This window comes from Sinohyriopsis cumingii, chromosome 7 (assembly GCF_028554795.1).
Source record: "Sinohyriopsis cumingii isolate HCF-2022 chromosome 7, ASM2855479v2, whole genome shotgun sequence".
In the NCBI taxonomy this organism is placed as follows: Eukaryota; Metazoa; Mollusca; class Bivalvia; order Unionida; family Unionidae; genus Sinohyriopsis; species Sinohyriopsis cumingii.
This window is the reverse complement of record NC_142967.1, coordinates 116,544,382-116,570,586: the sequence shown is the minus strand read 5'-3', so window position 1 is coordinate 116,570,586 and position 26,205 is coordinate 116,544,382. Positions and strand designations below refer to the sequence as shown.

Here is a 26,205-nt window from a genome sequence, read left to right as displayed (position 1 = left end):
CGCCTTTGTACCTGGTTTTATGTACTCTTAACATTCTCTCTCGCTCTCTCTCTCTCTCTCACACACACACACACACACACACACACACACACACACACACACATGTAGAATTGTGAAATGAAATCTTCAAATGAACTGAATCGATAGGACAATTGTAAACTTGCCTTGCGCTTCATATATGTATTTTAGTGCTTTCAAAGAATATACCACCCAACAATAAAACTAATGGCGGCAGGGTCGGATTGCAAAGTATTGTTACAGAAACTGATCAAAATATAAAACATAACCCGTCTGTCTGCAACTTACCTTATTGACCTTAGTGACCTAATATTTTCTAAACACTATAATACTTGTGACCAGTCTAACCATTCAGTCATACGACTCTCCCAGTAATAGTGTTCGAACAAATGAGCTAAAAGTTAAACCTTAAGCAGAACACGGGGCGTGAAAACTAGTTCAAAACGGCATATATTTATATGAATGTTCTAGTTTCCTCTTCATCCGCATATGAACTTAAATGACTGTGCGCACCAGCATCTGTGAAACTAAACGTAAAACAAGAACCGACAAAGCAAAATGCGGATTAGAGGTCACAGCGACAATATATTATTTGCATTATGTAGCAATTGTGACTCAATTATATAGCAAACATCTGGTCAGTGTATATACAGATATCATTATATAGCAAACATCTGGTCAGTGCATGTACATATATCATTATATAGCAAAACATCTGGTCAGTGCATATACAGATATCATTATATAGCAAACATCTGCTCAGTGCATAAAAATATATCATTATATAGAAAACATCTGGTCAGTGCATAAACAGATATTAGATAGCAAACATCTGGTCAGTGCATGTACATATATCATTATATAGCAAACATCTTGTCAGTGCATATGCAGATACCTGTCTAAGCTAAGCTGGATACTAAGCTATTAACATATAGAGTACATGAGGCCACGGGCCATGTGGCCCGCCAAGCCATATTATGTGGCCCACAAACTGATTCGCGTCACAAGGTGTCATGAGAGGTAGAAAAGGTGGTGCGGTGCTTGGGCCATCAAACATGGCATCATGCGGCCCTCAGGGTTATTTAACAGACAATTGCTTTTTTGGTTTTGTTGGCTTATTGCCATTTTTCAGCACATGATGGGATTTGCATGGCGGCCAGTATATCTTGTCGAGGAAGAACCTTGGAAAAAACCCAGCGACCCATGGGAAGCTACTGTCAAGCTTTCTCAGGTACCTATGTTGTCTGAGCAGAGACTCAAATCCACGCGTACAGAAGTGAGATGATGGTCTGTAAAGATGAGCGCCTTAGACCAATTTGCCACTGGGGGACCCTAACGGAGAGACAGAAAAATTAACTCAGATCATAACTAGATAAGCCCTAGTTAATTTACAATCCATCCAAAAGTAAAAACTGAATTTGTCCAAGTGTTTTGCTGTGTGCGCTGAAAATCTAAATGATCAACTACATATACACCAAAGACTTTTTTTTTACACCTGAATGTCTTATTTATATTGAGTTTGGAAGAACCAAGGCCATTTGAGCAAAACACTACCTTACATTTCAAGGTGCAATTATTGCGACAGAAATAAATGCATTTGGTAGTAAATTATCTTGGATGGTGATTTTCGCATTTATGAAACACAATGGTAGAAGAACGTTAAATTTCCATCTGAATGCTAGCAAGAGTTACCGCCTTACAGAAATACAGTGTTGTATGATAGAGGGAGTTAGTTTCATTTTTCAGGAATTCCAGTTGGTCCCTACTCAAAGATTAGAGTTTGTTTTAGAATCATCTATGAATGCCGCAAAGCAGTCCAATTATAATCGAGATCTCGAACTGAGGAGAGATGTGACGGACACAATTCACTAATCCATTTACGAAAGTAAATAACGTAATACAGAACCTATCACTTCTAATTATAACTCTCCCTAACTCTAACAGATCACTAAAACTAAGTAGACCTGGAATTCCAAAATGTCAACAGAACAATACTTTTATCCGTATCTGTGACACTGATATAACACAAGTCTATGTATGTTTTAGTCAGATTATCGGTGACACTGGTATGTCACAAGTCGATCGCTGTTTTCATCAATGTATATGTTAGGCTTATGTATCATAAGTCGATCTATATTTTAATTAGTGTATCTGTCAAACTGGTGTATCAGAAGTCGATATCTCTTTTAATCAGTGTATCTGTCTGATGTATCACAAGTCCATCTCTATTTTAATCATTGGATCGTAACATATTGGCATTGTCTTCACCGATCCGGTGGCCCAGTAGTTAGAGCGTCCGCCTAGTCATACCAAAACCTTATAAAACTGGTCCTAACAGCTGCCTCGCTAGGCACTTATCATTAAGAGGCTAGTGTTAGGACTAGTCGGCCTGGTGTCAGGATAATGAGACTGAGTGGGACATCATGCTACATGTCTGTGGCATGATGCATCAGTGCTAGACATCACTATAAACTGCCACAATGCAGACATTGCAGTGATTATGACTAAAAAATTGTTAAAGCTACGTTAAAAATCGAAATCGCACACACACGTAGCGTTTCCTGAATAACAGAGGTACTTTAATACAGACAGTTTAAAACGTTTGATATATTTTAGCGACACATGAAAATAAGACAGACTAGATAACATTTTTAATAAGATACCTTTAACTCGTTAGCATGAAAGTCTCTTACACGTGCGTGGTTCGTAGAACCTACCTAATTACAGAAAAGGACAGAAATTGTGCGCAAATCAAATGGATCTTACAACAAATGAAGAACCACCAAATGAAGAAAATCGATTCAAAGTGAATGCAAAGGAACCAAAAATGAAATGAAAGGGACATAAAGAAGTTATTTTGATTAATGTGAATGTTAATTTTCCTGTAACCAAACATATTTTATGAATAGTTATTGTGAGTGTAACCTAACAGCATCTTATGAATAGTTCTTGTGATTGTAACCTAACAGTATTTGACAAAAAGTTACTGAGTATAACATAACATTATTGTATGAATATTTATTGTGAGTGTAACATAACAGTATCTTATGAATATATATTTGTGAGTGTAACCTAAAAGTATTTTATTAATAGTTATTGTGAGTGTAACATAACAGTATTTAATGAATGGTTATTGCAAGTGTAACATAACAGCATCCATGACTATCTGTTTGTGAGTGTAACCGAACATTATTAAACACAAGTGCATAACGTGTTTTATTGTATCCATAAATAAGAATAAGACAGAGCTTGAACCTGTTTATAGGGACATCACCGATTGTGATAACTTGAACTTAAGGTCACCATTAGAGTGGTTCTCAAGGTTTCTCAGTTAAAACCTGGATTGAAGAATGTGGAAATTACAACAGGAAACACACCTTTACATTAAAGACTCGGTGGGTTGGGGTGGAATTCTGAATCGAAGCCTTCTAACCTGTATTCAGTCGATGACGTCAAGTACACAATTTAACAAAATAGTTATTAAAGTGCTACGAAAGCCTACTGGTAAAGATCAAAAGTAAAGATTATATAAACGATAGTGAAATTTTCAGCAGAATCAGTTGAGACATTTTTTTAAAAGTACTATGGGGAAATAACATCCGTCCAGCTAATTGATGTTCATGAATTTGATTATGTAATAGAACAGATTACACATATTGTAAAGTTTGGTCGTCTCTTGTGACACAGATTATTGACAACTTTGGTCCACTTTTTGAGAGAAAACCCTTGGAAGATTCTGAAACGCATTTGTATGCTTATGTTGTTAATTTTAGAAGCATTGAAAATGAGACTTTCAATGATTTACAAAACTGATGAACCTCTTGAAATCGCTGCTTTGTATCTGACATACCATATTCCTATGTCTCTAGATACTTTTTAAAATACTGTTTTTAAAACATACACTCAAAGTTGGGAAGGTCTCTGGTCAAACAAAAAGAAAAATTGGAAATGCCATCATAATTTGTTAAAGGTATTTTGAAATATTGGTGTTTAGACCCTAATTCTAGCTATGTTATCATTCTTTTGGCTTGGTAATTTTGACCCTAATATGAGCTATATCAGGGGTGCACAGCCTTTTCCGGCCAAGAGCCAGATTGCATTTTCTAAGACCACTCGAGGGCCGGAAACAGAAATTTCTTTAATATAATTATTGTTCACGGGCCAGATTTATATGTTGTTTTAACTTGCCCTAAGGGCCGGACAGAACACGTTCGCTAAGCGGACAGGCCCGCGGGATGGAGGTTGTACAACCGGGAGCTATATTATCCTACTTCTTGCTTGGGGTTTTAGACCCTAACTTAAGCTATATTATCGTATTCCTGGCTTGAGGGTTTAGACTCTAATTTAAGGTACATTATCATACTCCTGGCTTGATGTTTTAGACCCTAATTTGAGCTATATTATCGTTCTTCTACCTTGAGGTTTTATATCCTACTTTGAGCTATATAATCGTACTTTTGGCTTGGGGTTTTAGACCCTAATTTGAGCTATATTATCATATACATGGCTTGCGGCTTTAGACCCTAATTTGAGCTATATTATTTTACTTTTGGCTTGAGATTTTATACCCTAATTTGAGCCTTATTATTGTACTTTTGGCTTTTGGTTAGGTGTTTTAGATCCTAATTTGAGCTATATTATCGTACTTTCAGCTCGATGTTTTAGACCCTAATTTGAGCTATACTATCCTACTTTTGGCTTGGTTTTTCAGACCATAATTTGAACTATATTTTCCTACTTTTGGTTTTGTGCTGTTGACCCTAATATGAGTTACATTATCGTAATCTTGGCTTGGTGTTCTTGACCCTAATTTGAGCTAAATTATCGTATTTTGGGCTTGGTGATTTAGACCCTAATTTGAGCTATATTTGTGTTCGTTTGGTGGAGTGTTTGACACACAGCAATACAAGTACGTTATATAATGCCTAGGTATTTGGAGTAATGTGTTTTGCCCAATGGCATCCAACAGTAACCTAACCTGTCTGATTCGATCACAGAATGGAAACCTGTTTTTCGGTCGCAAATCAAGCATTCTTACAACTGTCCCACCAAATTTGTGCATTGGCATCGGTGGTATTTAAAATCTTCGTACTGTATGTGTGCGCATATATATATATATATATATATATATATATATATATATATATATATATATATATATATATATATATATATATATATATATATATATATATATATATATGTATGTATGTATGTATGTATGTATGTATGTATGTACCCAGCTTCACTTGCATCAGATGTGCAATAAAAAAAATGACGTCAGATAAAAAGTATATGAAATTCGTTAAGTTCTTCGAAATGACTGCGCTCAGCTCTTTACCTCCTCGTCATATGGAGTCCGATATATCAGAACCCCAAATCTGTGTTGATGCTGGTGGACTATTTGTTGCTCTGATAACACCTGTTCATTGATATGTGCAGTTTGCATGCCAATCTGTTCGCATCAAATTGGTGTACATTTTTACCAATATTTTTCGCGTCTCTTGATATATCATCGGTTGAAGGGTCCTTCTGGCGACATGTACAGAATATTTCGAAATCAAATCTTATGTTTGGCGACTTGTAAATCCATGTGGTATAACACAACCCCATGTCCTCTGGCTATTTCGAATTTCATGATAGATATTTTTGTTACCAACACCAGTAAGTGACTAAACTGTATGCGTGAGTCTTCCACAAAGATTTGCTTGCAGCAAAATTGCAAATCTTAATGAACAGGTGAGATCATGCAAACAACTCATCCATCAGTATCAACCCAGATTTTGGGGTCTGATTTATCGGACTATACAATATCACATTCAGTTTGGTGGCTTATAATTGGAATCCATCAAAAACCCTTAGTCATCACAAAAGTTACAAATGGCGTATTAAAGTTAACAGTAATAAATTTTACATATCCATTTAATCTGAAATGATTGATCTTATTTTCGATACAGCTGTTCAATCTCCACTTCTGTATCACATGCTCAAATTCGAACTATAACTTATGTTCCTTCCTTGAAGTCCGTGCTTAGGTATTTTTTAGATGCAGTGACTAGAACTTGTATAGATAAAAAAATAGTTATTAATTGCCTTCAAATATAAAACTAAAAAGATTTAGAAATTTAAAAAGAGGGGTATGCCAGAATATAAAAAACCCGCATTCGTGTATTATGAGTCGGTGGAAAGGACTCGTTTGATATAGCTTATGAATACATCTCTACTTGATAGCCTCGATGTATTCATACGCTATATCAAACCCATTCTTTGCACCCACTCAGAACAAAACACTATGCAGTTGTATGTGAATCTCAACGATGAACTAGACATGTACAAATACACCACCCGTACCCCCGCCAATGTGATGTAATTTAACGACAAAATTCTAAACCAAACAGGGGCCATAACTCCATAATATTTCGCCAGAAAACATTAAAAAGCAATCATTTACGTGACTTTGGTGTTCTAAATATAAACATGTGATCAAATCTGGTTCAATTCGTCAATCAGCTTGAAAGCTATTAAGTAGAAATAGAGGGTCACTGTTCTACGTCAGACAGAAGCCATAATACCTGAAAATTCTGGCGGTGAATCAAAACGAATATAAATCTTCGTGCTAAATTTGACTTCCATTGATGAGGATGTCAACACTTCTCCAGCAGGAAGAAAAATCTGAAAAGCCAAATGCTAAGTCAAACAAGGATTATACCTCCATTAAAAATCTTGTTAGGAAACAGTGAAATCTGAGCTAAGGTTTTCTTAATGCAAATCCTCATTGCACATTTTTATTACAACCCACAATCCTCCAAATGTTCCTGACCGGAAATGAAATTGAGGCAATGTTCCAAGTCAAGTCCCCTATTTCCCTTAAAGTTTCCCGGAAAAAGAAGAAAATCGAACTGGCCCAGGTCTTTTTAGTGTAAAATCTCAAGGCAAATTTCATTTTGATCCAAATATTCTTTCAATAATTATTGAGCTTAAACGAAATATCTGACAGACGGGAAGGAATGATTATTATTATTATTATTATTATTTCCTCCTCCTCCTCCTCTCTAAAGAACTGAAGCGTGACTTTAATAGTAATGCGTGAGTGAAGAATCTGGAAATTAATTACACCTTTGACTGACATGAAAGGTATTCACTGACTCAAGGAGGGACGAAATGAAAAAACGAAATTATTCGAGAGAGACGATCGTGAATGAATGAATGAAACCTAAGTGAGTTACTGGGGATGATATTAATGAAAGAAGATATGAATGAATTACGGGAGCAGACATATAAGGTAGTAAGGTCTGTCAAATAACTGAAGCTTGTTTATATGTATTAAAAATCTAAAAAGAACTGAACTAGTCTGAAAATAGATCTGTGGAAGTATCCTTTAAATGATGTTTTGGCATTTACCTGATTATTATTATTATTGACGGATTTTCATAGCAAATTCCTTATTGAGCTACAGCCACATCTACTAGCATATTCTGAAATTTAATTTATAATTTTCAACGGAAAAGTAATCCTATGGAATTCTTTAGCAAAACAATAACCTATAAAATTGTGAATGAATTCTGACCAAGTAAATCAAGAGTCCTTTTATAAAAGAGTCTCACGAAAGTTTTCAGCATGTAATTTATACGGTCACATGCACATGTATGTTTTATAAATCTAATTTTATCCCGCAAGCGTGTTTAAACTTGTGGAACAGGTAACGATTAACTGGTACAACGCGTCTTTATAGTAATCTTTCAGGCAAACACTTTTGATATGTTAAAAGGAAACGATGATTTCACAGCTTGACAGTAAAAATCTGTAATTTCGCATTGATCTCTTTGTGACAGAGCACAGTTTCCTTAACATACACAAAACAGACATTTTTGCAAGATCGACTGGCATATAGGGATTTTTCCTTTGGATTCGTGGGACTGAAATTTCGTGGTATCCATTTCTTAGTCCACAGCAATATCAAAGTTTGCATTAAATGTTTTTTAGAAGGGGTTGGTCTGCTGGAGGGGAAGCTTTAAGTTAGAATAGCTAAACCCAACAAATTAATGTTCTACAGTAAAACTTTAATGGATTTTGGTACTTGTATAGTTAAACTTTCTTGTAGTTACCATGTTGATCAATGTAATTTTTAAACCATCTTCATATCGAATATAGATTCTGCTAGAAGTTTATTAAAGGTTTCAATTTATCAATTTTAAAAGCCCTTTATTTGAAATGTTTTCGGCAATGAAGTAATAACAATTGAAAAACTCTTAGTTCTCCTTCCCCTAACAAAGAAAACAATTCTTCTGGTGATATTTTAAATTATCTGCACGATAAAACATGATATTGTACTGTAGACTAGTAATGTGACTCCACTCCACACCCAAGGGTCATATCTAATACTGTATTATAGACTAGTAAAGTGACTCCACTCCCTACCCCATGGCCATATCTAATATTGCATTGTAGACTAGTAGAGTGACTCCACTCCCTACCCCATGGCCATATTTAGTATTGTATTGTAGACTAGTAAAGTGACTCAACTCCCAACCCAAGGGCCATATCTAATATTTTATTGTAGACTAGTAAAGTGACTCCACTACCCACCCTCGGACCATATCTAATATTTTATTTTAGGCTAGTAAAGTGACTCCATTACCTACCCTAGAGCAATATCTAATATTTTATTGTAGACTAGTAAAGTGACTCCACTCCCCACCCCAGGGTCATATCTAATATTTTAATGTAGACTAGTAAAGTGACTCCACTCCCCACCCAATGGCCATATCTAATATTGTATTGTAGACTAGTAAAGTGACTCAACTCCCCACCCAAGGGAAATATCTAATATTGTATTGTAGACTAGTAAAGTGACTTCCCTCTCCACCCAAGGGCCGTATCTAATATTGTATTGTAGACTAGTAAAGTGACTCCACTCCTTACCTCATGACCAATTCCAACATAATATTACTGTATGGTATCTTGTGACGTAATATATGATACAAATAATGAAATTATGATTTCAGACAAAGCTGGGACACATTTTTTTCTTTTCACAAGGAGGAATTTTGTATTTCATGACGAAGACACCTCTAATTTCAAGTTCCCTATTGTACAAAGAAAACTTAAAATAGAATTCATGTAATACTGAATTTATTTTTATGGAAAGAACAAATTTTATTCTGTACAAGTACTGCTTTTGCATATTATATATGCTTTCGTTTTTAGAAAAATGTATGAATATTTAGTTTGTACAAATACTAATGACCAGTATAATGTTTGAGGGAATGAAATTGGTTATCGGAATTATAGTACATATATGTACATTACTTAAGTTAACACAGAGGAGTAACCCAAGTGACCTTTTCGGGACATCAACAACGTTGTATATAAATTTCATCCTTGTGACAGAGCGACAGCTGTCAGTCGTGCTTACCACACCTGGAATTCCATGCTGATGATATTCGCCATGTGTTTCAGTTGTTCTTGATAAATGACGGGCAACTTTCCTCAAATCCAGGCGAATTCAATACAGCGTGCCTGTAGTAGCCATTATGGAGCATTGATGAACACAGCGAGTTGTCGTCTTCCTGTTTTTTTTTCTTCTTCTCCAAAGTAACTAATCGTGTAGTGCTACCCACCTGACGATTTATACAGATTTCTTTTCTTTTCTTCCTTCTTATTTTAAATTTGTAAACTTTATCTAAGGACGATATATAATGTTGTCGATGCTTGCAAATTATTTACATTACATTCCCCGAAAGAACTCTGGCAAACACAATATAAAAACAAAAGAACAATCCAAAATGAATGCGATTAATAACAATTATATACTTTTACCAATATATTTAAACACTAAAATTTGTTAATATTACTATATGCTTGCATCATTATATAATTGTCAAGATATACTATCTACACGTCATTGCAGAGGTGCTACAATCCCATCAAAATTGTTTACTACAGGTAGTCTAACATATAATTAGCAACATGAAGTCAGAGGGAGGCGTGAATTTGTAAGTTATGCCAAACTGCATTGTTACAAGCCAGGGGTATTTGCTTGACCTAGCGGTGTCACACCCTGGCGCGATTGCGCTAGAAGTCATAAGTTTACCCCAAATTTCCAAAGACTTTCATACAACTTCCATTCTAAACATAAATCTTATTATAATCAATGCAAGACCACAGAACTCACGAATTTCCAGCTATCAACCGCACTTCTGCATGGTTTCTCTTCATCAACTTAACGTACCGTCAACACTTCACGCCGCAGAAACTGTACAACTATCCCCTAACACTGGGAACTATTTTTCTACGCCACCTAAGGCCAGTCGAATCATGGTTTCGGGCCACATTTCGCCTGTAAAAGTGCATAACATTTGCCACCATGGTGACATAAACAGTATCTGACGAGTCTCTTCTTGCTTGTTCCATTGTGTAATTTACCAGTCTCCTACCGTAAAAACACTGCAACTGCTGCTGTTGTTGTTGTTGTAGGGTTTAACGCCATTTTCAGCACTAGATAGGCTACACATGGCGGCCAGTATTAATGGTGGAGGAAGAACCCAGGAAAACCCTGGAAAGAACCACCGACCTACGAGAAGCTACTGGCAAGCTTTCTCACATACCCACATGTACCGAACCCGAGACTCGAACCCACGCAGACAGAGGTGAGATGGCAGTGATCCGTAACGGTGAGCGTTTTAGACCACTCGCTCCCCCCCCCCCCCCCGAAACTGGAATCACACCACCAATGTACGTCAATAGATTTTAATAGGGATTATAGAACTGCAGGGACACTCATGCGGCTCTGATATGAATTCACCAAAAGTAAACCATGGCATAATGGAAACTCACTAACACTTCACTCCATGACGTTTGCCCCTAGCAACTGGCTAAATATTTCGGGCTAAGGAATATTTCCACAGCACCGAGTTCCAATACTCAAACAAGTTATCACAAAAATCTAAGAATTCCTTAAAACGGGCGCCGTAACTAAATGTGCATACTCCAGATTTATTACATTATATTGTAATTGCTGCAAGTTTACAAGGTTTCGAACAGATTTCATGCTAGAAAGTCACAACCTGCAACACCTAGTGCGATCGGGTCCTTATTTAATATGCACTATCTGCAAGCAGATGTGCACCTTTCATCGTAGAATGCCGTTCAAACTTGCTAATATATGAATAAAGTAACGGGCTACATCCGGGTCAGAAATAAGAATAAACATTCTGCACCATATATTGCTAACCTGTAAAGGAGATATAGCTTCTATCTCAAAATTTGTAGGGGCAACACAACATTCATACAACAAGACGTGCACATTTTGTACGGAAGACACGCTCACACGCACATATAGCTTCTATCTGAAATTGTACGGAAGACACGCTCACACGCACATATAGCTTCCGTACAATGTCTTGAAATTTTTCACGCATGCTACTGTTTTAGGACACGTTTACACATATTATGTCTTAAATGCACAGTGAGTCTCTCCGCCCACACACCCCTCGGATTATTATACAATTATGTCCAAGGCAAATTGTACGATTGTACGACCTTATCAAGAGACGCTAAAAGAGGGATGGTGGTGGTTGTAGGAGGTGGTGGTGGTGGTGGGTGGGGCTTTTGCAACTATTTTCAGTGTACGTGACTTGTGCCACGATCTTGTAAATCATTTTCATTACAGAGCAAAATGAAAATAAAGACATTTATTTCGTTTTTTAAAGATACTAATTTGCAAGAAAGTATTGCAAGTTATATCAGAGATTTTCTCACAATATGGAAATATTTGTACCTGAATCTTCTTAATTTACCTTTAAGCTTCAGTGATTTTGTTCAGACTGCAAGAAACACAATGACAATGTATCTATACCTAGGTAACAAGAAAAGGGACAAAAGTAAAAATACAATCAGATGCGGTAAAGCATCTCCTCCCTACAGATTATGGGACATAAGAAAATATCTGGGCAGTTTGAATATCAAAGGTTATATACTATAATAAGTGGACTTTAACGCACTCGGAGTGGGTGGGTGATCATTTTATAAAGTCGTCATCATGAAACAATTGACAAGCTTTTAATAGATTTATATCAGCCCTTATCCTCTGTGTTGTAAGTGTTGTCAGTGTGACACGTTGCAACTGTCTTTCCAGCTTTAACATGGTTCTAAAGCATGCAACATTGCAGCGAGTACGCCATCGCTTTTCGTATAAAATGTAATTTACCTGATTTCTCTCCACCCTCTGACCCAGTGTTGTTATCGATAGATACCTGTAATATGCATATATATAGTAATAGGACCGTATTAACTCTACAATAATGTACTGATTGCAGAACTCAGTATTATATATATTCAGGGTCAATTAACTGTATACATAAGCAATTAATTAAAATAAAGCCTTCTTTTTGAATCTATTGATTAAAGTGGCTAAGTGGTATTTATTGCGTTAGATCTGAATTTTCTCTGTTTTTTGTTGTGGTTTTTTTTTTAATGTTTTGGCCATGGATGCTTGTCGAGGTTACTAGAATGAATTTAATGAAAACAATTTGCAAACATTGAAAAACATACAGGTCATATTTACACAATTGCAACAAATTTTATATATATATATATATATATATATATATATATATATATATATATATATATATATATATATATATATATATATATATATAACAAAGAGAGAAAAAGAAATCAGTCTAACTGATCAAGTGATTAGTTTTACAAGACTACCACAGGTTGTTTACTTTAAAAAAAAAAACAGGAAGAAGAACATTGCTTATGTGCTTCAACACTGATCCATAATGGCGTCCGTAGGGAAGATGTGTTTAACTCGCATGAATTGGGGAAAAGTGGCTCGCCGTTTGTCAACGACAGTCGTCAAGCGAGGCGAAATTCATCAGCATGGAATTCCAGGCGCGGTAAGCACCTTACTTTTGGTAGAGGCTTAAATTTGCATATAATTTGGTAAATATCCCATCCTCTAAAAATGACACCTTGAGTATTTCACTATTAATTTCTGTAACGTACGTATATGCATAGTAACTCTGATAGCTGCACTCTGGATCAATCTATCACATAAATTGCCGTTAAGAACTTTTTTTTTGTATTTAAATTAAGAGGCTGAATGCAACACAATAACATGATCTTAACAGATCTTTTCAAGGTCATTTGTGTTATTCAAAAAAGCAGTCATTTAATATTTCTATTTGTAAGCACTAAAATGCTGTTAAATTGTTCTAGAAATGAAAGTACAATGCACATTGCAGTACATATACGAGGTAATATTTTTGTAATGCTCCTTAAAATATTTCCAGCTTTGTATACATCAACATTTCTTTAAAATATATTTTTGAGTACATTGGAAAATATAAAATTAGATGTATATTAGCCATAAACTAAAACGCTTGTTTGCAAAATTGCAAACCGTGTCCATGCAATACAAATTCAGACACAAGTGTTCCGTGTTATTTATGAGGTATTAAAAGCTTGCAGTGCGGTGCTTTCTTACGATGCCTGAATTTGGGGGGATGGTGGTTGGGGTCACGTTATTAGTTTATAACACAATAATTACATGTTACTGAACTTGAACATATGTCTTAAATATTGAAAAGTAGAACATTTCGCAGAAGAATTTTTTAAAATGGAATTCGAAAGAAAGAAAGATGATAAGAAAGAAAGAAAGAAAGAAAGGAAGAAAAAAGAAAGAAAATGCAAATAAAGGGAGAAAAACTTTTCGCCAATGTATCTGCAAAACTGAGGGCAATGCAAAGCTTCTGGGTTCAGAGAATAACATGACCTTTAGATTTTCTTACTTTTTCACATCTTTCCTAGATTTTTAATCTATCTCAGAGACACATTTCTGGGAGCTCCCTTACTTGAAATCGTCTTACATCGAGGCAATTACACGATTTCTTCCGTATATGTCAATAATAGGTAGAATTAATTACCATATTCTTCACGCAGGCACTACTACTGAAAAGTTTCAATTATTCTTTAAGGACGGGATGAAGATGATGATATACTACTACTACTACTACTACTACTGCTGTTTCCTGTATATAATAATAATAATAATGAGGACTTTGTATAGCGCCTAATCTTTAGAAGCTCTAAGCGCTTTACAACATTAGACAACACCTATAACATAAAAAACATATATAATGATATGATTACAAAAACAAACACCATGAAATTAGAAAACATATAAACATGCTGAAATATTTAAGGTAGTAAACACTATTAGGTCTTTAAGTTTGTTCTTGCAGTCGAAATAAGTGAGCTTTAAGAGCACGCTTGAATGGGATCACTGTCTTTGTGTCTAAGTTCAGTAGACAATTCCATATGACTTCGTTTTCATAGTAGCGGGAATAATGAGTATACGATTGTCAGAAGAGGAGCGTAAGTATCTTGCTGGTGTGTACACATGGGTGAGGTCGGATAGGTATGTTGGACTGGAGTCCGTCAGTGAAACGTAGCACAGAGAACAAATTTAGTGTTTGATTCTGGATCGAATGGATAGCCAGTATAGGGTACAGAGCAGAGGGGAGGTGTGCTCTGATCGTGGTACTCTAAGTATGATCCGAACAGCTGTGTTTTGAACTTTTTGAAGTTTATGGAGTAAATATTGAGATGAACCAGACCGAATTGGGTTACAATAGTTCAGTCTTGAAAGTACTAATGAACACACAAGTGTTTTAATGGCATCAACTGAAAGATATTTGCGAATGGAGCTGATGCGTCTCAGCTCAAGATATGCAGCCTTGTATATGTTCATGACATGTTCTTGCAATGTGAGAGTACTGTCCAGAGTAACACCTAGGTTTCGTACTGACTGTGAATTTAATATTGGTGTTGCTGATATTTATTGTTTGGGGTAAAGGATGTGAATGAGAAAGTCTTTGTGTTGTGATGAGAAAGTCTTTGTGTTGTGATCAGAATGGCCTCAGTTTTATCATCATTCATCTGCAGCTTGTTACATGTCATCCATGATTTCACATCAGAAATGCACCTCTCTACACCTTGGATGGTAGCATCAACTTCAGTTGGGTGGCTAGATTTGTATATTTGGGTGTCATCAGCGTACAATTGGTGAGACACTGGATGGTGATCTATGACACTTGAGAGCGACTGAGTGTACAGAATGAAGAGAACAGGTCCAAGAACAGACCTCTGTGGAACACCCCGACACAGATTAACTGGGCGAGAGTGTATTCCATTTGCAGACACAATTCGTGCCCTGTTGACCAAATAGGACTTGAACCACAGTAAGGCTGTATCATGAATGCCAAATACATGCTGGAGACGGTGAAGTAAAATATCATGGTATATTGTGTCAGATGCTGCAGACAAATCAAGGAGGGTGAGGACTGTAATCTTTCCGCTATCCAGAGAGAATGTCATTAGCTACTTTTAGAAGAGTAGTTCCAGTACTGTGGCAAGGGCGTTATGCAGAATGTACATTGCTAAGAAGACTGTTTGAATTCAGATGAGATACAAGCTGAGATAGAACAACCTTTTCTAAGATTTTTTATGTGAATGGTAGATTAGAATCTGGGCGGTAGTTCTTTAAATCTTATGGTCTAGTGTTGGTTTCTTCAGCAGAGGCTTTACAATGGCAGTTTTGAAAAATGACGGGAATGCCCCGGGTGAGAGAGAGGTATTAATAACATCAGTTAGTGAAGGCAATACTGGATCTAAGCACTCAGGCAGCAGTGATGTTGGAATTGGATCAAGTTCATATGACTTTGGCGCACTCTTCATCAGGATTGTACGTACGACATCCATAGAGACAGATTCAAATGCTGCTAATGGTTGCCGCTGAAATTCTGTATCCCAACTGTATGGTGACGACAAGTCAATTGAAATTGTGGTGCCAAGCTTATCTCTAATGGTTTGTACTTTGTCAAGGAAGAAATTTGCAAATATGTCCGGAAGGTCGACTGGAGAGAAGATAGTTGGAAGTGGTGTACATTTGTTTCTTGACATTAGCTTGTTATTAATCTCGAAGAGCTCTCTGCAGCTGGAACTTTCCATGATCTTAGTAGTGTAGTGGGCTGATTTCGCTGCATGGACTATATTTGTGACATTCTTCTTAGCGGCTTCATAGATTTGCTTATGAATAGTGAGTCTGGCGGAAAGCCAAAGCCTCTCAGCTTTACGCCGGTCTCTTTTAGCACTGCGAAGCTGGTCCCTAACACTGCTATACCATGGAGAACACTTTTGAATTGATACTCTGCACTTGGTAGCTGGGGCATGTTTGTCGAGCAATGAACGCAGGCAGTCGTCGAGTTGTTCTGCTGTAGGAGGTAAGCAAGTTGTTAGGTTTGCTTGGATGTCATGCTTTAGTTTGGTTCTATTTATCATACGGAAGTTTCTCTTAGTAGGAGATAAAGGTGGAGGGTTATGGACTGATACGTCAAGATGGCATATATTGCAGAGGTGATCTGATGCAAGTTCGTGGGATACCAGGGAGGACCGTAGAATGTTATCATTAGGTCTATGAAGAATCCAGTCTAAAATGTGACCATATTTATGGGTGAGTTTGTTAACTGACTGTTTGAGGTTGAAAACATTAATGGAATCTAAGAGTTTTGATGTGTTTGGGTTTCCGGGACAGTTAAAGTGAAAGTTGAAATCTCCAAGAATAATCAGGTTGCCAATTATCGAAATTCCATACTCCAGGAGATTCGGAAACTGCTTCAAAAAGAGAGATTCAGTCAGCTTGTTTTTTCTGCTAGGAGGAGAGCGGTATAGGCAGAAAAAATAGACTGACCTTTGCTCCAGTGTGTGTGTGGTTTGGACTAGTTCAAACGATGTGTGGTCGAAACTGAATGTTGTGGTGTGGTTAAGACGTTTGATCATGGAATTCTTTGTGATGACAGCAATTCCACCTCCGCGAGAGTGGCGGGGGAACGACTTGATGGAATAACCAGTGGATGTTAGATCCGCGCACTTGGGCTCATCGCATGATGCTTTTAGCCATGTTTCTGTCAGAAAAAAAGATATTGTGGTCGTTGATAAAATTAACTATTTATGTGCGCTTTTCAGGTGGTCCTACTGATTGGGCATTGAATAATGCTATACGCACTTGTATCTCTTGGATACTTGACACAAAGGTTGACGATTTAATAGGTTTTGAATTAGGTTATCTAAATTAACGGTCGAATTTTTAAATTGTTGTTGAGCCGCAAATGGCATAAGGGAGATAACTGGAATTATTATTCCTGTTATACGCCGGCCAGTTTTGAAACAACGTTTCATTTTCGCATAAGTTTAAATTTAAATAATGATGAATGTAGTCCGAGTTCGTTTAGTCTAGAGCACAATGTAGTGTGGAGAGCCAAAGAGTGGTCATTTAAAGCAATTAATGAGGGTCCATTATAGCATAAATAATTGCAGGTTTCCGAGCATGACAATAATAATTTGTGCCAGATTTATTACCTTTCTATGAAGCATCTAGACTGGTTAAACAGCATATGGTCGACACGTACTTCAATCAATAGTAGGAAAGCCGTGAATGATCCCGAGCACAGATTTATTACTGTGATCCTCTCCGAGGAAATATTTTCCAGGATAAGTTCCCCGGGACAAGCCCACTGATGTCTACCAGTTGTTAACCACATTTTATATTATAGTTTTAGCAACATATCTTTTAATTATAACTAAGATTTTATCTTGTATACATTTGGAATCTTCCAGAATGAAAATACAAATTGAAAATGAAAAAAAAAAAAAAAAAAAAAAGAACTTACGGTATTGCGAATTAAATCCCAAAATAATCCAAGAATTATAGACACAAGTCCTAGTAATAAAGTTCTGAATGAAACTCCGTTTAAGTCCCGAAGAGATCCAACATTGAAGGCAATGACGTGTTTGTTATAGCCCACGGAGTGCTGATATATCAACATCCTCTTGTTGAATCACATAAGGATACATACTTCGGTTGAGATCTATCGCTGGGATTAATATTTTGCAAGAGAAATCTACTAGTGTTTTGTCAGGTTTGTAGATTATATCCGTAACACAATCGTCTGAAGTACAAGAGATACAAACAGTAACTTGAAAATGCACCGCACCCCCTCATTTCCCATTCCATTATAGGGACATGAAAGATGGGAAATGACCAATGACTATAGATTATAGATTACATTGTTATTTAATTTGCATTGTTCGTTAGTTTTTATATGCTATGGAAAATTATATTTTTTGGACTTGACCTTGTCTAAAGTCAAGTTTAGTTTCTATCTTACCTGAGCCATTGATTTTGTTTTGTAAAGAACGTGTTTATCTTAATCTAAGTCCAGAATATTGGTAATTTCCCCATGAAATACAGGGTCTACCCGTAGTTTACCACATTTTATATTATAGTTTTAGCGACATATCTTTAGATTATAACTAAGATATCATCTCATAAACATTTGGAATCTTCCAGAATGAAATTTTTCCCTTAGGTTATAGTTTCAAATTTAGAAATGCTAATTGTGACCTTAGGTCAAGTAGAGGACTATTAGATCTGAGCGGAATCAGTTGTATCAATGTTGTGTTGAATTTCATTTTGGCTGGAATTTATTTATTCAAATTAACTTAAGTTATTATTCTCTGGAAATAACAGTACTCAACAATAACATTCGTTGAAATAGAGAATTTGATTTTATAACGAAATTTCAAATAAGGATATATTCTTGGATTGTATCATTCTGATTCAACAACAGACCTGGCACATCACTATGACACAGGCCATAATAGGTATATCAGCATTTAAAACTTTAGATTTATTTTAAAATGCCAAGAAATTTTATTAGAACTTTAAGCTCTAGGAACTGTGTTAGAAATTCTATGATTATTTGGAATTTTAATCGCAATACTGTAAGTTCTTTTTATATTTTTCACTTTGTATTCTAGGGAAATAAATTATTGGTTGAATTTTACAAAAGGTGTTGATGTTTGCTCTTTTGTTTTACTTTTCTTAAAACAATAGGATTGTAATAACATACATTGCCATAGAAAACTTGGCAAGATCAAATAAAGAACGAAAATAGACTAAAATTGACAAATGCATTTAAATATGTTCATTGATATACTGAGAAGAATTATCTTTTTTTTAAAAAAATCTCCTTCAGTATATATGAAGGAAGCACAACGAGGTACATGTGGTGGGTGGACACAATTTTTGTTTGTTAGAATTGTGTCCCTAAATTGCATCAGACTGGCGGAGTACACGTAGTGGGTGGACACATTTCTTGTTTATTAGAACTGTGGCAATTTACTACATTACACTGCCGTAGATACAAGTACTCCCATTGGTGTAGGTACACGTAGTGGGTGGACACATTCCTTGCTTGCTAGAACTTTGTCCCTTAACTGCTTCGCATTGGTGTAGGTACAGGTAGTGGGAAGACGCATTTCTTGTATATTAGAACTGTGGAAATTTATTACATTACACTTGCGTAGATACAAGTAGTGGATGGATACATTTATTGTTCATCGATTAAATGTATCTACAAAAACCGTATCAGACCGTGTATAACCTGAACCTATTTTTGATTATTATTTTATGTGTATATCGATATGTAAATAGTTCGAGTTCGAACCCTACTGTTTGATCAGACAGGTTTGGCTATTATAATGTGCCACTGGGAAAGGTACATTACTTCAATACTCTAGGCACTAAATAACCTATCAGTGTTACTGTGCAGTAAAACATCAAAAACAAACCGAAAGTACACTAATATAATTCACATTAGGGTCTCAAGCCCAGTCATTGCTATTTCAGAATATATCATTGTTTACGAGACTTTTCATAAACGTGTACTCGTATGTTATGTACCAGTCTATGTCCCCCCCCCCCCCACTCCATTGTTAATGGTTTTTCTTAGTTGATGATATAGGGAACAGTGAATGTTTTCTACCCGTTCAGATCTAAATAATTATGTGCTTCTACGTAAGCCTTTTGACTAAACACAAATTATTATGTCGTCGTATACACTCTAGTTTTAAATGCAATAGCTTTCCCAATTCATACTTTTCAGTTTTTCATCTGCAAAGTTGAATTGGACTCTAGGCACGTTTCTTCCCGTGTCCCATCTGAAGTTCATACTTAGACTGATTTGGGGGATGGCAATGCAATCGAATTTCTAAGAAAGCTGTACAGAAAGTAGTTCGAAATTAATTTTATAAAGTTGTATATAAACGTACAGATGAAATAAACCTTTTGTACGTTTGTTAACCATCAGTAGATTCAAGGATTTGGTAATTAGATCACAGCTGTTCTCCTGTCCTGGTCATTTATAACAGTCATTCGCAACGTCATCATCATTTCATCACCATTAATAGTGCCCTTTCTCCTCATTCTCAACTTCCTCTAATGATGACGATCATGATGGAAAAATTGCAAGATTGGCGCATTTAATGAGGTAATCCCAGTGTTACGAGTCTATGCTCAGATAAAATAACAGAAAAGAGTGAAGATAACAATATATATTTCTAAAGGGACAGTAATAAGCAAATAATCTCGAGGAGTGAAGACGCTCTTTCTGTGTTTGACATGCATGATCTGATGTAAGCATTGAAAGCATTTTTATTAATTATATTGCATCAGCTTTGAAGTTAGGTTTACGAGGAGACATCACCCTTGTGAACGAATCGATCTGATAGACCTATTGCTGTCTCTTCTTACCCTGTTTGTTTATGTTGCTGTTGCTCTTTTAATAATAATAATAATAATAATAATAATAATAATAATAATAATAATTATTATTATTATTATTATTATCATTATCATTATTAAATATTATTATTATTATTATTATTATTATTATTTCAGAACCTACCGATAGACATCAGTAACCGCTACAAGCTCACGGCTATTTTCACAATTTTCATGTGTTCCAGCTTTTCTATTCCATTCGTAATGGTGCGGCACCAGCTCCTCAAGAAGAACATGTAGTAGGTAAAAACCTGCGACTTCTGGACGATTAAAAATCTAACTAATGAATCAGTTAGTAAGTCAGCTGTAAATTAGTTACTTGGTTTGAAAGAATGCATGTAAGTACATAGCCTTGTATGCACACAATTAGGTGGATGCAAATAAGTAAGTATTCATGCATACACATTAGCCTGTCAAGATACAATTATGTTTTTGCTCTACCGGTTCGCACTTTGGTGTAGGGCTTAATTTTAAAAAAAAAGAAAGAAAGTGCTATTTAATCTTAACTGGCTATCTTGACTATCTAAAATACCTCGTATATTAAATATTGTTCTGTGATTTATGTGGAGCACAACAATAAAGACCACATACAAATTATTATTTTATGATTTGATTTTGGTTGAAAAGCTGCAACATTTAAGACACAAACATATAAGCAGGTTTTTAAGATTAATTCTCGTGTAGTTCTTCCACAGAAAAGCATTCGTTAGTAGCAATGTCCCTAACAAGCCCAGTCTACCCCTCCCCGGTGATGAAACGTGAGCTATTTTAAAAATACACTTTACATTTCCTCACTATAACAACCAATGTTATTGTTAAAGACAGGAACATGAAAATAGCTACTCTTATTTCTGAGATGGTACTGATACATTTTATAGTTTGAAGAGGAATGGCACTTTTTCATCATCGTATTTCATAATTTTATTACACATGAATGAACACAAAATATTTTGCTTCACTTAATGCAACACGTTTGAATTAAAGTTGACTTTACATCTATGTCTTATGATTTCTAACTGCGGTATAATTAAGGTAATAATTAAGGTAATTTCACTGCCACAAGGCATACTGCATAAGTAGGAGAAAAGTCAGCATACTTAGCTTCTTTTCTTATATGACATCAATCTCAAAGTACTCAAGTGATGATAAAATCATGCATGAAGATGTACAAAAATGAGAAGAGCCATTACACAAATCTTTATATTTGTTTTAAGGTGCGCTCTATTGCTTCAAACTTTACTTAGGGTTTATTGTTGAAAGAAATAGAATTTGAAAGGTATTCTTCTGCTGAATGCCCCCGATGCATGCAAGTAAGTGACTATGTATGCACAAAGTATATATATATATATATATATATATATATATATATATATATATATATATATATATATATATATATATATATATATATATATATATATATATATATATATATATATATATATATATATATTTGGCCTGATGTAATTGTTTGATTGTTAGTTTTAAATCTTTTTATTCCATTACATATTATGGTAATGTAGTTTTGTTTACTGGTCCTTAACATTTTTCAGAAATTAGTTTGACCTGACTGTTTTTTTCGTAAACACCTGAAAATAGAACTTTTTACCTAAAAACAGACCTAGTTCCTGACCTTGATATAGAATTAGTAGTGTTGGAGTAAACAACTTTGTTTTCGTTGTTAGTGTGGATTTAATGGGTGGAATCGCGGCTGTATTGGGGGTACATGACTTTACACATGTGAATAGCCTCTATTTTGAAATTCTAGTTTTTACCGGAATGGCACAGTAGTCATCTTTAACAGTGATGTGTAGAGAAATAATTTTTGTTCGGCTTTTAAACACATCAAATTCATGGTGGTGTTTTTTTTTCTGTTTTGACCATTTGGAGTTTAATAAATTAATGTTTCTTCAAATTATTTGGATTCTAAGAGATTAATTCTTTTCCCCGATAATATTTAAGTGCTCATACAGAATATTTGGACAAAGATATTAATCGAAATTTTATTCGGAATTCAAACACCGGAATATTATTGTTTGTCGATCAACAAAGAACTGTTGACCAGTCAATACTATAATGGCTACAGTATACGTCATCGCCTTCCATTTTGAATTTCGTCCGGATTCGAAAACTCAGATCCATTAGAACAGTTTATTTTTAATTCTTGGATTATTTTTGGATTTGATTCTTAAAATCGTAAGTTCTTTTCCTCATTTTTACATTGTTTTTCAAAGGGAAAAAAATTATTTATTAAATTTTACAAAGCTTGCTGTCTTTACTTTTTTCTTGTTACTGTTTATGAGAGCCTAAACATTAACAATACGTAAGCTTACAAGCATGTATGTAAATATTAAAGCATGATAGCAAGTTAAACATACATGTATGTATAAAAATGAAAACGACTGCAAGGGTGCAAAAGAAGCACGCATGCATGGGTCCATGTATATCATCAAGGCTGTACGCATGCGATTCGAGTATGTATGTATTCGTGTATGTGTGTAAGAAGTTTGACATTGCCCTCGTTGCCCCTTAATTACTGTGGCCTACCTATTTTATAAGGAACTAAATGGCTCTTATAACGAAGATTTTTCCGCTCTGCATCGAATAGCAGCTGTACAGCTACAGAACTGGAAATATGTTATAAGAGGGTGATGTTTCCCTCTAACAGAATAATAATCTATTGTCCTTGTGATCTTATTGTAATGGATATTCCACTTCCAATCACACAAATTTTTAATGTATGAAGTTTGGTAGATTACATAGGTATCTTACCTACAAAATATCAGTATCATCTCATTATCTTAATGTTTTTTAAGACGCGTATCGTATGTAACCGGGAGGGGCGGTACGTAGTAGGAATATAAGTCATCCCTTGAAATTGGGCAAATATATGATAAGCGAAGTAATATTGCCGTGTCAAGCTACCGGGGTTGCTCTAGGTTTTATCTGTAATATGGTTGACTTATTGCTGTTTGTACATTAATAATATCGGCAGAAGGAAATAGCAATATTAATTGGTTGTTGTTTCAGGTTGAGTGCACAAATGTATGGTGAACCCAGATTTTGAATCCTGATGAAAAATGAGAGCGGAACTGTAAAAATTACACTCGGATCCAAATCTGTGTATGGTACTAGTGTCCAAAATAAAATTATTAATCAACGCCTTTGTACCTGGTTTTATGTACTCTTAACATTCTCTCTCTCTCTCTCTCTCTCTCTCTCTCTCTCTCATGTAGAATTGTGAGATGAAATCTCCAAATGAACTGAATCGATAGGACAATGTAAACTTGCCTTATGTTTCGTGTATGTATTTTAGTACTTTCAAAGAATATATAACCCAACAATAGAACAAATGGCGGCATGGTCGGATTGCAAAGTATTGTTACAGAAACTGACCAAAATATAAAACATAACCCATCTGACTGGAACTTACCTTATTGACCTTAATGACCTAATATTTTCTAAACACTATAATACTTGTGACCAGTCTAACCATTCAGTCATACGACTCTCCGAGTAATAGTGTCCGAACAAATGAGCTAAACGTACAACCTTAAGCAGAACACAGGGCGTGAAGACCAGTCCACAACGGCATATATTTATATGAATGTTGTACTTTCCTCTTCATCCGCGTATGAACTTAAATGGATGTGCACACCAGCATCTGTGAAACTAAACGCAAAACAAGAATCGACAAAGCAAAATGGGGGATAGAGGTCACAGCGACAATATATTATTTGAATGATGTAGCAATTGTGACTCAATTATATAGCAAACATCTGGTCAGTGCATATACAGATATAATTATATAGCAAACATCTGGTCAGTGCATATACAGATATCATTATATAGCAAACATTTGGTCAGTGCATATACAGATATCTGCCTAAACTAAGCTGGATATTAAATTTAATCTAGAACCTATTGACATATAGAGTACATGAAGCCACGGGCTATGTGGCCCAGCAGCAGAGGGGGTGAACAGACCGAAACTAAAATAGTACTGAATAGACAAAAACAGTTTCGGTTTACTTATTTCGACGATAAACCTTTCCATGACGACCACAGAATAAAAAAAAAATATCCCTGAACGTCGAATAATTTCTCTCGGAGAGACTCTTCGACGACCGGGGAAATGCAATAACATCCGCGCGCTGACGTTCTTGGTTTACTTCAATAAATCTGAAACTATTCCCCCGCGGGTCATCATTGACACGGTCGGTCGGTCCAGCCCCCCCCCCCCCTCTGCTGCTCTACGAAATGAGTTTCCAAGGAAAAACATTTTTATGTTAACCATACAATGTATCAAGTCCGATACGGTATCGTGTCCGCGGGTCGTGTAAATTTATTGTCACAAATCCGTGCTGGTTTCTTTGAGCGTGACTAAAGAAATTCTTAAACTTATTAATATCCATATCGCCGCTACACCAGGTTTGATGAATATTTCTCAGCGTATGAACATCAACTCCATTAAACACAGCAAGAAGATTACAGTTATCCCTGATTACTTTTGGTATTTGTGTGTAACGTTGAGTAATATAAATGACATCGGTGTTTTTATGACGACCCCGGGAAAATATTCTTGCAGGATTTTTTTGCTTGTCCAGCATCACATCATCATACACTACTAGGTTATTTATTTCCCCGTTAAGGTCTTCAACGCTGGGAGCTTCTTCGATATCAGTGATAAATTCAACTACTTCCTCGCCGTCTTCACTCAGCGCTTTTGCACTCTCATTAAAATCTTTTATAACATTATAGCATCGCTGATCATCTACAGATGGTGCTACCAAATACAGCTTATCCCACTTCATCCACTTCATTATCATGTTCAACAGCAGTTGCGTTTTACCCGATCCTGACGGTCCTATGATGATCATTCTGATAGAGTTTGGTAGCACTGAATTATGCTTAACTGGCTCCTTTCTTCGCGTCGCAGAAAAATCTGTAATTTCCATTTGTATATAAAGAATAATAATTATGGATCTATATTGTGTGAAGTGTAAGGCACGAACCCCTACGAATGATCTAACAACCATTACAACAAAAAATAACAGACAAGCACTTTCTGGTAAGTGTACGCGATGTGGCACAAAAAAATTTAGATTTCAAAAAAAAAGCGAGAATTTAGCGGAGGTGACATTGCAGCCAAACTTGGAAAGCTCCCCGGAACTCCCTGGGCAAAGTATCCCGGAGAAAAACATCTCCCAGGATACAATTACTGCGGTCCAGGGACACGACTAGATATCAGACTTGATGAACAGTCTAAACCAAAACCGGGAGAGTATCCGATAAACGCTATCGACGCAGCGTGTCACATACATGATGTTGCTTATCGAAGTAAAGATCTACAAGACAGGCATATCGCGGATGTGAAATTAATTCATGCACTAAGCGCCATAAAAAATAAATCATTTAAGGAGTCACTCGCTAATTGGTTAATAAGATCAGCGATGAAATCTAAATTAGCATTAGGCGCTGGATAATTAATA

At 35.8% G+C, this 26,205-nt stretch overlaps 1 long non-coding RNA gene across 1 annotated transcript; it reads left to right on the top strand.

Moving 5' to 3' along the window:
* Positions 1 to 12,767: 12,767 nt before the first annotated feature.
* On the top strand, positions 12,768 to 23,873 carry LOC149795987 (uncharacterized). Its single transcript, XR_016422469.1, has 3 exons — positions 12,768 to 12,926; positions 20,831 to 20,956; positions 23,744 to 23,873. It is a non-coding gene; the product is annotated as an uncharacterized LOC149795987 (long non-coding RNA).
* Positions 23,874 to 26,205: the final 2,332 nt, after the last annotated feature.